Source organism: Pelmatolapia mariae, linkage group LG7 (assembly GCF_036321145.2).
Source record: "Pelmatolapia mariae isolate MD_Pm_ZW linkage group LG7, Pm_UMD_F_2, whole genome shotgun sequence".
Classification (NCBI taxonomy): Eukaryota; Metazoa; Chordata; class Actinopteri; order Cichliformes; family Cichlidae; genus Pelmatolapia; species Pelmatolapia mariae.
This window is the reverse complement of record NC_086233.1, coordinates 45176711-45192672: the sequence shown is the minus strand read 5'-3', so window position 1 is coordinate 45192672 and position 15962 is coordinate 45176711.

The following is a 15962-nucleotide window of genomic DNA, read 5'->3' as shown; positions in this document are numbered from 1 at the left end:
ACGCCGCGTAACATTGTCCTCGACACGGCATGCTGTCCCCACTCCTGCGGCTACAGTCACAGCGTCCGCTGTCTAACATGCGCGCGAGATGTAGAGTTCTGCGCTGGCTGCGTATTTTGCACAACCCGACATCCATGACACTCCTGTTCACCGGTACGTGTTTGTGAAGCATGCTTCGAGTGAACAAGTCTGGGGTGTCAGAATCTATGAGGCTGTCCAGGGTGTATCTAAACACAATCAGTCCTCGCGAGTCGACTCGCGATTGCGATCCCCGCGCTAGATCGCGGGTGAAGGCCTTGAGTTTGTCCACGTGTATCACATCGCCAGGCGCATCTGGATTATACGTTGACATGACGCTTTGTTCGAGCCACCGCGTTGGTCCTAAACTACCCATCAGTGCTCTGAACAATGTCTGGCCTTCGCCTCGCAGGCAAATGTCCGTCATCGTAGATATCGATTTCTCGAGGGTCTTAAGCTTCAAACGAGTTATGCTCTGCGGCAACACCACTGCAGTTTTCCCAGACTGACACACCGGTGTGTACAAAGATCCCTGTAATTCTTTAACTGTTTTCTTGTCCAACTTGTTAGAGTTCAATGCGTCCGAGACTATGTCCACCCAATGGAATATAGCCGACAATTCAGCTTTCTCATCCTTCATTGCTACCATTGCATTGTTTAGCGAGGAGAGTTTCTTCCTGACCAGCTGCAGTCTCATGAAGGCGTTGAAGGCTTGTTTGTGCAGCTCGTCGTCGTCGTCGTCGTCATCCTCCCTGTCATCATCATCCAATTGCACATCGGCCACGTCGTCCTGGTCAAACACGTCTATACCAGCGTCCATGTCAAGCAGATCCAGTAGATAATTCCTAGGTGTGTATCCCACCTGCGAGGAGTCGGGTTGCACTTGCGTACTGTCGTCTCCACTTGATACGTCGTTGTCATTGTCCATATTTAGAATAAAACAAAACAATCTTCCGTGAGCGTTATCCTCCCGGATAGGAGGCGACATGGACACGAAGTCCGGGTCCTCTAGTGTGACTTGAAGCACTGTACCTTTACAACAATATGTGAGATACAGAAGCAGTTGGAACGTAGCTCTATCGGCGGGGGACAACGCAGAGAAGGACAGTTCATCCGACGGACTGTCGTGTACGACATCATTGTAAACCGATAGAAATAAAGCTTTCCTGTTCCGAGGCACAGTGACAGTGTCAATCACAGCGGTGTCCCTGTCAATATCAGGCAGGTAACATTGTCCAGTACTGAGCACGACCTTGGGCCTGTCGACCGTCATATCGGAATGTACAGATAAAACTAACTAGCTACTACTTCGACACACTATGGACCGTTTACACCTTGTAAATATCACTCTACTCCTGGCTGTGTGCAGTAGCTAGGGCCTACAACAGTGAGCTACCAGAGAGACTAGACCTTTTGGCTTCACAGCTATGATTCTCTCAGTCGCGGAACAGTGTCAGTCATGCTGTCGCTTGTCAACGAGGTTTAGTTGTCTAACAGGGTATTGGTTATCACAAGTATACAACAACAGAACGTTGCATGTAAGGCTGGTTTCTCAGCGAGGTTGTGCTACGGGTTGGGAAGAGTGCGCTGCAGGTCGACCGGTTTTGCGCTGCAGGTCGGCGGCTCCCAACCCGCAGGTCGGCTGGGTAATGTAGCCAGGTCGGCGGCTCCCAACCCGTGGGTCGGCAGCTCCAAACCCGTGGGTCGGCGGCTCCCAACCCGCAGGTCGCCCAACCTAACGATTACACTGAAGAGCTGTGTGTAGCGTTGCAATAAATCACGTTGTGTAATTGTGGTGTCTTTCATCAAACAAATAAAAATAAAAAACAGCTTTCACTGACAAACCATGCCTCAAAGGTTCTTTATTTTTTTTTACATGCACAATACACAGCTCAACATCAAATCATCAAATTAACAAAAAAAACAAAACAACAACACAACAGAGAAGTGGTGAGATCCATTGGAACAAAGAGTAGAAACATAGGTCAATAGTAACCTCAGAACATACACCGCATCAATGTGCGCAACCGCCGCCAAATACAAAACGTTTGCTGCAGGTCGGCAGCTCCCGACCCACGGGTCGGCTGGGTAATGTAGCCAGGTCGGCAGCTCCCGACCCGCGGGTCGGCTGTGTAATGTAGCCAGGTCGGCAGCTCCCGACCCGCGGGTCGGCTGTGTAATGTAGCCAGGTCGGCAGCTCCCGACCCGCGGGTCGGCTGGGTAATGTAGCCAGGTCGGCAGCTCCCGACCCGCGGGTCGGCTGGGTAATGTAGCCAGGTCGGCAGCTCCCGACCCGCGGGTCGGCTGGGTAATGTAGCCAGGTCGGCAGCTCCCGACCCGCGGGTCGGCTGGGTAATGTAGCCAGGTCGGCAGCTCCCGACCCGCGGGTCGGCTGGGTAATGTAGCCAGGTCGGCAGCTGCCGACCCGCGGGTCGGCTGGGTAATGTAGCCAGGTCGGCAGCTCCCGACCCGCGGGTCGGTCAACCTAACGATTACACCGAAGAGCTGTGTGCAGCGGTGCAATAAATCACGTTGTGTAATTGTGGTGTCTTTCATCAAACAAATAAAAATAAAAAACAGCTTTCACTGACAAACCATGCCTCAAAGGTTCTTTATTTCTTTTTACATGCACAATACACAGCTCAACATCAAATCATCAAATTTTTTTTTAAAAAAAATAACGACACACAGAGAAGTGGTGAGATCCATTGTAACAAAGAGTAAAAGCATAGGCCGAATACAAAACGGTCGCTGCGGGTCGGCAGCTCCCAACCCACGGGTCGGCAGCTCCCAACCCACGGGTCGGCGGTGCTATGCTGTGGGTCGGCCACTTTGCCATTAGTGAAGCGTGAACATAATACATCTTTCACAAGTAATCGCTTTGTGTGTTTACATAGTGTGGTGGAATATTGTTCTCAGGGTAGGGTGTAACACTTGTGCATCGTGACTAATAGCACCAGATCAATCTAAGCTGTGTGGTGCTGTGCCAGGGACAAGATTATTGGACTTGTGTATTCTCTGGATTTACAAAGGCGTTGCCCTCTCAACTGTAACAGGGGATTAGAGAAGGAAGAGTACCATCCATGACTTGTATCTCTCGCTCTCTGTGTATATATACAGATGCTTAGTGTATCTGTTCACACCGTGCTCAAGAGGATCGCAGCTCATTTTCACTGGGGAACATGGCAGAGTACTATCCACCATATCAATGGCGTCAAGACTACGACAGCGAACGGCCTGGATCCCTACGGCCACCAGTAATACCCTCTGTGCTTCAGAACGTGCAGCGGCGACGAGAGTACGAGAATAATAAGAACCATCGCATATACAACAAAGCGAGCCGCCCGTGTGTTCCCACGAGCCCAGGTTTGAGAGAATCGACGACTGTGAATATCACCCATTCGCGGCAAGAACGCCCATTCTACGCCCCAGCTAAACAGAGACGCTCCAATGCGGCCAGCAACCAAACTAGATACCAAGGGCAACACCCCCAAGAAAAACGCCTTTGTTTGGACAGAGGAGCTGCCGATTGCCGTGAGCGCCTTATGTCCCGGGATACCAATACCACACCAATGGCAAATTCTAGGACTGGGTATAAACACAAGCGCCTGGATGTCACACCGAGTCGCTTCAACAATAAGCCCGCGGGACAAGACAGGAATCGGAGCAATAGGCAGAAGGACACCTCATACCCACCAGCTAAGGCTGCTCAACCGCATCATGACAAACCAAAGCCTCCCCGGGCTAAACGACAGCCCATCACCTTACAACGCGCGCCTCTCAGTTCTACTGGGCTCGATGCACAAGACGTCAGACGCCGCACTATCGGCCAAGAGCAGCCTTGTTGTTCACACACTGTGCCAACGCAACCACCTCAATCGAGACAACCGAGTCCGAAGCAAACGCCACCGCGAGTGAAAAAGAGCAGTGTGAAAAGACCGTGGAGGAACGCTAAACTCACACGCACCCCTGACTCCGATGACTACGACTCTGACGAAGACAACAATGCTAGGTTTACACACAGCACGGAGTATAATGGAGCTGCGCCTCAGGAGGAAGGGAACACGGGGATCCAAAGACACTCTTTGATGAAAGGTCGTATAGACAAAGAGGGCAATGTCGATGATGGCTCATCGTCCGATTCCAGTGCGAGTCATACACAATCGTGCAACTCTGGGTCATCCGACTCGAGTTCGTCTGGATCATGCACGGCGTCATCTGCTTCGTCGGCATCGGACTCGTCATCGGACTCTGAAGGTGAGGTGGCAGTACCTGAAGAACATAAATCAGACAGCCCTTGCGCAGCCTCCGTGAAACGGGTCAGTCCTGCTACTGCTGTTACAGCCATCAGCCAAGGGTCATCTCCGATCGTGGCGACGACATCAAGACAGGTTCATGGTGTTGGAAAAGGATCATCTGGGACGAGTACGCAGGAGCGAGTCGGCGTCTTGCCGCGCAAACAAATGTCTAATCAACGCACCGCCCGCCGCAAGCCTCAAAGCGGCAATCGCGCACCCGCCTCGGAACAGAGCACACGGCCAACTATCACGACCCAAACTAAGGTCGCATCTCCAGCGATATCAGGTGAAACGCACAGCCGTTCCACCCCTCCTGGCCCTCGGACGGCGATGCAAACGCCGCACCACAAGCATAGGGCTCCCGGACAAGCGGCGAGAACAACCCCTCAACGAAAACGCAAGCCCGGTGTCGTGAACGGTCAGGAAATACCCAATGGTGAAAAACCTAAGCTTGATACACAACAAACAACGGCAGACCTTGATGTTTTACCCGACAACCAAGAGCTAGATATGCAACGTCGGGGGGTTGCCTCGGTACAAGTAGAGGAATCCATCCAAACGCCCGCTGACGTAGCCCTAATTGCAATCAGCAGAGCGTGTTCGAATCTGCTTTCCACCGCCAAGCCTAGGGAAGCGGAGCCCCTGGAGGCAAAGGAAACGCGCAGCGCGTGCCTGAATCTGATATCCACTGCGCAGCCTAGAGAAGCGGAGCCCCTATACGTGACCGAAACAAGCTCGCAGTTGCACTTTACTGACTCCCATCCTGACCATTTGAGCAACGTGTGCAGCACTACCATAAAGTCCACAAGTGATGAGCCCGCAGAACAGCCGCAAGATGAGGTGCCAAAATACCATAATCACAGCGGGTTGCCTCACCCAAACTGTGGCGACGACGAACCACCAGTAACAAAGAACCCACCGACAACCGCACTCTCCGCATACGACGAAAACGGCAACGATTTAAGTTCCCTTCTGACCAGAGATACACAGACCCTAGCGACAACAGACAATGTCGTTTTATATCAGGGTGCAATGCAACAACACAGCACAAGCCCAAGATTCACAGGCAGCTCGAGAAGCAGGGAGACATCTGGGGTTCCTGTAACAATGTAAGTGTACTGCAATATTAGCTACATGGCGAGGCTCGCACATAGTGGGTTCGCATCAATCCTCTTTCTAATACTCACGCCTAATTCATACACTGTGTTTGTGTACAAAATAGGTTCGTGGACATGGCGATAGCCCAGGAGTCTGCAGATTATGTGAATACATTCAATGTTGACGATGACCTTGGGTATGGCCCGGCAAGAGCGTGGACGGACAACATCAACAGAAGCAGCAATGAGCAACACGTACCCGACAATGTGTTGTCGTCGACATCATCACATAACGGAGAAACTGTCACGGTCCATGATCCTGTCCATGGGTACTACAACGTCGACAACACCCCGATGATATTCAGCAACTCTACTGTTTCAGATCGGAAAGATGACACCGTCGCAATACACGCTGTGGGAACCAAGCCAGCCTCGGCCGAGCTGAGCTATACCAAAGAACACACGATGCTAGTACACGCAGCAGATACCTTGTCCTACGAACGTGTGTCGCCTGTTAGTACGCCAGCTGCAGCCCCACCTCAGCCGCCGACACTCCACATAAACCCAGATGACGGAGAATACCGCGACGCACTCGCGTCTATACTTGAGATAGTTTCCAACGCCGTGAAATGTACAGTGTGTAAATGTCCGTTTAACGCTACTGTGCTCTGTGTCGACTATGCGATTAAGCTAAACAGACCCCTGCAGTGTGTCTGCGGGTGTGTCATATGTTCTGTGTGCTACACGAAACACAAAGGGTGTGCTATACACAAAGTGCAGTCGAGTCGAGCTATTGTCAATGTCACTGTCAACCAGCTAGCTAGCGTGGTACACGCGAAGTGGGATCTAGAGCTAGATCAAACGGCTGCTTTCAGGACCGACGGGGACGAAGGCGTGCAGACAATCATGCATCTACACTGCAGTGCTCCGACTGTGCACGAACTGAGAAATGGTTGGTTCTGCACACACACACACACACACACACACACACACACACACACACACACACACACACACACACACACACTGCATGGTTTCACACAATAGCACACTACGCTCACTTGAACATTTTGTATTTCCAGCTTTCGAGAGATTAATCAACAACCAAGACGAGATGGCTTTCAAGTACTGGCTGGACTCGCCCATGCCGGAGGCGATGGCCTACAGATTTGTGTGCATGCCACACATTCCGGGCTTTTGGGATCACATCGCCGTGGGTTGCCATGCGCCTAACACACAACTCATGTTGTCGCCCGACGTGTACACACCACGACTGTTCGACGTGAACATGGGCGGTCTGCATTTCCACTGGTGCTGTTTTGTGTTTATCGACCAGACTATACTGGCCGTGTGGTGCTCAGGGCAACCCAACACTGGTTTGCCAGAAGTTCTTCCTATCACAGACAGAACGGACACGAGAGTACGTCAGTTGACGTCGTCTAATGGGTTCAACTCCATGCTATATTATCTACACAGATGGATTCGCGTACACTATGGTAAAGGCGACGAAGACGTCGTTGAGGTTGTGTTTGACTGTATGCCTTCCGAGAGCGCAACCTTTGCACATTTCGTCTCTACGCTGGCAGCTAAAAGTTTAGCCTTGTCCGTGTTCTCGCCCGCGATTACACAACGCCGAGCACAGACAGACTTACGTTACACCATCGACCACAGATACCCAGAGCAACTATTCAGTCAGCCTCCAAATGATTTAGACGGGGGTGTCAAAATTGACATCAGACAAGAGTTTGGATATCACCACGGCGTGGGATGTGAAATACTATCGAAGCTTTACTTTACTGCTAACGACCACAGGGCATACATTTGACACTTCTGTGTAACAGAAGTACTGTAAAACTATGAAGATGAGTCTTTCTCACTGTACTTATTTTGTATTCATGTTTTTATATGTTTTTTTGATATACATGCACACGTGTTGTAACCATGAAGTCTTTCTTACCAATGTGTATCTGGTATAAACGATGAAGCTAAATGCTACACTGAAGGGAATGTGTCTCTCAAGGGAATGTGTCTCATATTGTAATCGTGTTGTTTTTATACTCATGTATAGTACATTCTTGGCGCTTTATACACTTGTGTCTTCTTTTGTGATATTGTAATCGTGTTGTTTTTATACTCATGTATAGAGTACATTCTGGTTTGCTGAAGGGCGCCTGTGGAGTTTTCGGTGCTTTATACACTTATGTCTTCTTTTGTGATAAATAATCCAAGTGTAATCTACAAACGGGTGAGTTTGCCTATGGCAAGACAAATGAAATGCAAATATCAATAAAATATTACTCTGCACTTCAACAAAAACAATCATGTCTCCTGTCGTCCGTACAACAAGCAACTGCTGTAACACGGACAGCTCGGTGCTGCAGGTCGGCGGCTCCCGACCTGTAGGTCGGCAGGTCCCGTGCTGCAGGTCGGCGGGTCAAAGCGACTTTATGTAACATCTGAATTCAGTGTAGCCTCACAGCAGTCACTCTTGAGAGAAAATAGTGTTTCAACAGGCCAGGCTGCATTTTCTTGTGCTCTGAGATGGAACTATCGTGGGACTTCCGTGTATCTTACTACCTGAACAAAAAACCGTCCGCTTTTCAGTGGTTGGTGGGAATGCTCAGCCAAGACACAGAGCTCGTCGACTCAACCCGACATCAAGAAATCAAACACGTCTTGGAGAAATACAACAAGACGATCGATGGGCACCCGGAGTGTCTGATCGAACTCCTTTGTCAGCATTTACGCAACGATGTGGCAAGACAAACAATCGAGGCTTTGTTCCAAGCCGCGAACGCCGATGCGCTGAAATATGACAAACATTACAATGTGACATGTCCGACCCAACTGGTGCTGGAAGACATCGACTACGTTCACGAGAAGCACATGCTTTGCCAGTTGCTGTGTGAACTCAGCGAGAGTGAAATCCGTAGGGTTAAAATGCTTCTCACTTGGGACATTTTGGATAGTCCCGAGTGTCGGCACATTCCACGTGGTTGGATGGAAAACAAGAGCATCTACGATCTGGCCCCCAAGATTGTGAACTACTGGCAAACATATTACAAGTGTGTCATGTTTGTAATCCTGAACCTTTTGGGCCGTAGGGATCTGCTGGTCTATCTGCGGATCTCTTATGAAACAATGTCGGACTTGTGAAAAGGCACCACTGATTGTATGTTGCACCGCTCCTATGCATCTGTGCGTACATCTCGTTACTAATGATGCTTTCAATAAAAACAAGCTCTTGTACACATTGACGCTCCTTGTGCAAGACTGTGATTTTTTTTTGTCTAATACCACCACACATTTACACGACCAACCATGAGCGGTCACAATGACAATATCCCATATTGGTGGTGGACGGAGAACGAGGACTGGCTTAAGCCAACAGTTATAGCGGCTCCTGTTTTCATTGTTTTGGGATTGGCACTGATCAGCTACAAGCTGTACGAAACACGAACTCCTTCTTACATTTACAAACCGGGGGATGGCACCGCAGTTTACAACGCCGTGTACAAACCCACCACCTGCGCAATGGACGACGACTGCTGTGACTGCTGTGACTGCTGTGACGGTGGACACACGGTTGTCGTTGGACCACAGACTCCATCGGTTATGACTGTGGTAACCGAGCAAGAGGAATCACTGCTGAAACATCATCGCAAGACGGCCCAAGACTAACACTGCAGAACGACCCGAGACTGCAGAGCCGTGTGAGGAGTCCTGGGTCGAGGAAGAAGCCTTCTTTGTACTTTTTGTTATGTGTTGTTTATTATGAGTGTGTGCAAAGAAGACGACGTACACCAATGTAATGTGTGATAATGTTTGTCTTTATTTCATGTCTCACACAAATTATATACGAGTGCTATGAAACCTGATGATTCGCCTGCGTCTATTTCTTTCGACACAAAGCGTACACATGCAGTACACACCATACACGAAAAGTATGACGGACACCATCATTACAAGTATCATAGACCATGTACACCACATATCCCGGTGATGAGTACACATCGTGCTGTTATTCAGCATGGTGTATGTGGCTGGATTTGTTAGATGAGCTTGTGTCTGTAAAGCCAAAGGAGAGTGTTCCCAGCCGACGCTTGTTTAGCCGCTCCTTTAGAGTCTGCCGCGCCTATGGTGATGAAACACAAAGTCAATGAATTACTACACTATGACAGCGATTTATGTTGTATGGATATGACATGCAACCTCGCGCCTGCCCACCGTATTGCCCACCGTGTACTCGTGTACGAGCGCGATCAGGCTTGGCGTCTACTGCACAGTCAGCATCACATGAGTGGATGTCCAGGGGTATAGTAAGTTGACATTGACATGCGTACCGACGAGGACCCTCCGTAAAGCCAAAGTTATATTTGGGCAATGGCCACTTGTTCTGCTGGCAGATTTCCTGTTGAAAGAGGCAATGTGTTACATATGTACAGCATATTTGCAATTCTAACCGTGTGTGTGTAAATACACAAGCAACCTGACACACCTGCAGTTGTCCAACGTGATTCTCAGACTGTTGAGGGTAGTGCTCTTGTGACTGAGGTGTCTCGGTACAGTCGTCGGGGTCGTGTTGACTTTCTTCACACTCGGATGCTTCTCGGCCAGTCCGCTTTCGTTTATTATCGAGTACCGTGCACTCATGTAAGGGGTTGCTACACGTGCGTGTCTTGTCCTCGATTTCCCCTTGTAAAGCTTTGGATCCGGTGGCCTTGGAAGCCGTTTCCCGGTCGATCGTGTCCTGTAGTAAAGCATATAGCGCTTTAGCCGCTGTGTGTTTGGCCACTTTCTTTTTCGAACTATGGCCCGTGGCCTTGAGATCTGGAACATTCTCCACGTGCACGCCGACAACGTGGACCAGTCTTTGTTTCATACCAGTCACGCTTTCCACATACACAAGTTTAAGACTCATACGAGCTGCGCGGGTTTGTAATGTGGAAATCCAATCGATGTCCATGCTTCACAGTGGCCGTAGTTAAATGCAAACACTACAAGCATCACCAGGCCTAGTTGAGCGGGTTGAGGTCTGGGAGTGACACACCAACTTAGTGTTGACTTACTCTGCTCCTGACAACAAAGCTGCTGTGAGCAAACCAAGAAGCGCTGTGGGTCGGCGGGGAAGGTGCTGTGGGTCGGCGACGAAAGTGCTGTGGGTCGGCGGAGAAGGTGCTGTTGGTCGGCAACGAAAGTGCTGTGGGTCGGCGACGAAAGTGCTGTGGGTCGGCGGAGAAGGTGCTGTGGGTCGGCGGAGAAGGTGCTGTGGGTCGGACAAGAAATGCTGTGAGTTGGACAGGAAGTGCGCTGGGTCGGCGGAGAAGGTGCTGTGGGTCGGCGGCGAAAGTGCTGTGGGTCGGACAAAGAATACTGTGAGTTGGACAGGAAGTGTGCTGGGTCGGCGACGAAGGTGCTGTGGGTTTGACAGGAATGAGTTGGGGAGGAATCTACTGTGGGTTGGACACAATTTGCCCTAGGTTGAGGGCATGTGCACTCTGAGTTGGGAGAGATTTGCTCTGAGTCAAAGGGGTTTCACCTCACTGTGTGGAGTGTTTTGTTGTGACTAAGAGACATTTCACAGGAGCTGAAGCTAAGGAGGGAGCTTATCCCAAGCAGCAATTGAAAACATCTCGGTTGGAGCGACAGCGTAAAGCGGGGGGGGGAGAGGAGCATTGCTTTCCCTTGTACATCAGAGTGGACAGCAAACACCTGCGAACCCAACACAAGTCTCGTAGCCGGCGAGCACTCACACACGGGGCGACTATGCAGTTCGTGGTGACCGACAAGCCTGCCTGGTACTCAGATGCACAAAAGGACAGCCGGGCGTTCACATGCGCCGACACCGTTGGTTTATTTGACCAGGTAGCCGAAGCCATGACAGTGAAAGAGTCGATGTTATCTGAGAAATGCAAAGCGTTTCAACACAAGACGACACGGAAAATCGTCAGAGACATGGTGATCGAAGACATCGGTCGTTTCAAACAAAACCCTTCCAAGTCGCTTTTGACTGCGTTGATGGATATTATGGACTTGCGAGCCGATGGCTTGGAATGCATGTCAACCGAAGACAGGGCCGGTATGAAACAGCTAATGTTGGCCTTGAAAAACTACACCCTCTTTTACGTACCCTCTACAGCGTTGAAGTCCGCCGCAGAGGAGCGCGTTGTCATCCCGGTCGTCACAATGTGGTCCCACACAGACAAGGAGTTAGAGCTACGGTTCTGCGACAAACCCAGATCGATGTTGGGCACGTACACGGTGAATTTGATGAGCGGCAGCACTGCTTATTTCATGCAGCAAGTCCTAATCGTTCCGGGTGTCCAAAGCTTAAACCTGTTGAAGCACATAACGGGCGATAGATATGAGTTCTGGGACATGTCTCTAGAAGTCCCCACGCATCCGGATGCTCTCACTCCATCGTTCAAGCAGATACAACCGATGCAGTTGTTACGCAGCGGAGAGGACAACGACCGAACGTCTGCTACGCTAACGTGTGGGGCAAGCGGAGACACCGTTTCTGATGTGGAACCCATGTGTTGTGTACTGGACGCAGAGTCAGCTGCCCTGCAAGTGAGTAAACGCTCGGGAAGCGTGGACTGTTTCTCGGACGAGGACGTGATATGCGATCTGTCGAGATTCACGTGTGACGCCGGCGTGGCCAAGACGGTGTACTTCAGACGCACGGGACGCGTGTTGGGCCGAAAGCGAGGTAACATGACAGCGGTGGTTTCGTTGCGGGACCAGCAAAAGGACAAGCAAACGTTATACATATCTACCACCGCACGCTTTTGCAGAGCCTTGAAATACTCCTGTGTAAAAGGTAGCGGAGAGCTGCTGCAGTGTTGCTACACACTGCTAAGCGAGCTCAGTGGCAGAGAGACTTTCCTGGCCGGACCCGAGTTGCATCAGGAGATAACCAACCCTGCGCTTACCGCGTTCCTAAAACGGGTGAGCCCTCCCGCCAGCAACTGGTGTAACTACACCCCAAAACACGTGGCCTGCGCCATCGAAGATCCGATAATGTGCGAGATAGTGGATCTGGGCATCAAGCTAATGGACGACAGGGTGCCCAATGCGTTTGCTGTTGCAGAGCTGTTACTGTGCAATACGCAAAAGGCCAATCAGTACGTTCGAGCCTACGAGTGCTACAACGAAGACGGCGCGTATCGCGCGCAAATTCATAGGAACAACATCGCGTTACTGCAGCAACAGTTCAAGGACGACTGGAGCGCTCTGGCCAGCATCGACAGGCGGATTAGAGCATCGAACAGCGGCGTCATCAACAAAGCGCAAAGGCATGCAACGAGAGACTTGTTCAGGAACTTGGGCACCCACAACATAAACGACACCTTTAAGCAGTGGCAACAGCTGATAAAGGACACTCCGGCTGCGAAAGAGACTGCGAGAGCCAGAGAGTATAGCAACATGAAAGTGTTCTTCCACAACCTGAGGGTGTACCACAACAAAATGAACAAGCTGAAGAAGAGCACAAAGACTGCCGACGATATCGACGACGACAACAGCAACACGCCGCCGCCGGACGATGGTAACTCCAACCGCAAAGCGGCCAACGCGGGATCTGCCTCGCCTAGGTCAGAAAAAGTGTCGAGACGCGATGTCGACGTCGCAACGGGACCAGTATCACCATCCCAAAAGCCCTGGGTCTTCTCTATGATCGTGCCTGACAACCCCCCTTTAGGCACGTGGGTCAAAAACATGGGGACTCTATTACAGAGCGCACCTTGGTTATACGCAGATAACACAAGACGAGAAGCTGTGTGCAGCGTCCTCGGCTTGGAGAAAACGCTGCTGCACGAGAAATACAGTTCGGTGTTGGAACAATGGGTGTCTAGCAATCCCATTGTGGTAGAACAGCTGAAGGCCCATGGTGTACAAGATAAACTGAGTTTGGCTCTGATCGACCGCTTGAGCGCCATATCAACCACAAACTGGATAAGAAAAATCAAACGAACTTTCGCACGTGGGCCCGCGACAAAGGCCGCAATTGCGTCTGAGGTAGGAAAAGGCAAACGAGCTTTTGCACGTGCACCCGCAACAAAGACCAAAATTCCATCTGAGAATGACGGAAAGACCCCGCTGGACATTGACGACAAGCGCAAGAAAAGCAGAGCCACCAAAACGTCCCGCTCCAACGCAGCCAGAGAATTGCTTTGCCAGGAAGCAATGAGCTGCGAGGATGACACCGATGACGCTGTGGAATCTGGCCAGGACGAAGAAGGGGAGTACGATTGCACAGCGGCCCAAGGCGAAGACTTGCTGGCCAAGGAGGAGTACGACAATGATGAATTGTCGGGCAGATACGACGACGACGAGCGTCTAGACCAATACGACTTGGAGGACGAGTTCATTGATGATAGGAGCGAGGACGATTACAGCATCGTAGAGAGTGACTCTGACGCTTGTGGCCCTGTAAAACGGATAGCCTTCGGTCGAATTGACCGTCTTCGTCACGATGAGGACTCTGACACTGAGTCGGACCACAACATCCCCGAACACTCTGGTGCACATAAAGGCGTGTTATTTTCCTCTGACTCCGAAGAGGAACCCGCCCCGGCGAGAATAGTAAAACGACGCCCTTGTGTCAGCAAACAGCACCGCGACGAAGATGACACTGACGGTGACGATCGACCGACGACAAGTACAAAGTTGACTAGACAGTCACCCACAAAGTCTCCTACAAAGTCGCCTAGAAAGGCAAAGGAAACGAGGATTGATCGCGTAAGCCGTAAGCCAACAACAACCTGCAGGAAGAAGCAGCACAAGGGCGATCGAGCAAAAGGATCGCCAGCTCCCTCGTGTTCATCTGATTTTGATGTAGATAAGACGACCAAGCAAACGTCTAATAAGAGAAGACGTGGGTCGTCGGTCCAGCGCAGTCGAGGCAAGAGTCAGAGAAAGTCACTCTCTTTTCATTCGGATTCTGACGCCAGTCATCCTGAGAGCAAGTGCAAGTCTCCAAAGATCAAACGCCCAAGACCGAGCTCAAGCACTGACGACGGGTCCAGTGCGTGCAAGTCTCCAAAGATCAAACGCCCAAGACTGAGCTCAAGCACGGACGAGGGGTCCAGTGCGTGCAAGTCTGCAAAGATTAAACGCCGAAGATCGAGCGCGACTACAGAAGACGGGTCCGTCGACCACGCTGTGGATTCACACCGCACCACTGTGGAAGAAGCCCCAGTACCACCTGTAGAGTCGGACGGTGATCTAGAGGACAGCATGGACTTTAGTGGACCCATCGTTGCTATGTGAGGCGGTTTGAGGGTCTGATTACAAACGTCGATTGTCCCTGTGACACCGTGGCCACTATGTCAGCAGCGCACAGGAAAAGCAAACCGTGCCCTGGTCCTCAAAGTGCTGTCATGATCAAATATTTAGAGTCACTGGCGAAAACAATCGATGTCAGCCAAACACTTCAACCTTGCTCTGATCGAGCACCCCTCGTAAAACATTCTGATTATGGCGAGCCGGCTGCGAAACGTACCCGTGTGAGCAATAACGACAGTACATTGTGGAAATATTTTGAGAAGAAATGACATTCGTTTGTAGGCAATGTGTATTCGTTTTGTAGGCAATGTGTATTCAACACACGTAGACCATTGTGTGCTGTGAAACTGTGTATGCTTGTTACCATGTCACAATGCTTGCTCTTTGCTCTTTTGTGTGTATTTGAAACAATTAAAGAAATAATAAACAGAAGGATCACTTTCCTCAGTGTGACATTTTATTTATTATACATATAACATTACACGTTACACCTAAAAAAAACCCCACTCCTACTCCAAAATGCCAAACTGGCCGACCTACAGCACTGGCCGACCTACAGCACTGGCCGACCTACAGCACTGGCCGACCTACAGCACTGGCCGCAGACCTACAACTGTCCTGTGATATACTACACACCCTGCAAGACCACGCGCTTGGTTTGGGCATTTGACATTGCTGGTAAAGTTTGCTGAAGCTGGCATCCCAGATACAGCCATGTCTTCTGTAGATATCCACATAATCGCCGGCGTTATCCGCCGAGGGAGGCCTGATATGAGACAAGCGCCTCCTGTGTGTTCATACGTGCGACGTTATCGCGTGAGCAAATGGCGTCTGTGTATAGATCGTAGGAACAGTGAAACGACTTTAACGCTAATACATGCGGTGATCCCGTCGGATAAATTCGAGCAATACTCGGCACGTGTAAAGGCACGGATTGAGGGTTGGATAAAATCTCACGAGCCAAACGAGCCGATCGCAACGAGATCACTTGCAAGCGCCTTCGCCCAGGACCTATCTGACAATAAGTGCCCTTATTTCGTCAACCGAAAAGAACTCCCAAGTGACCCCCTGTGTACATTCGGCATGTGTATTGTCAGGTACGAGATGGCGCATGTAACATGGTTCTGGGACTCTATGAAAACAAAAACCAAGTACACCGATGCCGAAACCGCAGCAGAGGTGGCTCGCTGCAGGGGACCTCCTGTTCCTGTCGTACAACGTACACTTCAAACTCGACAACCTGATAACCGGGAGCCACATC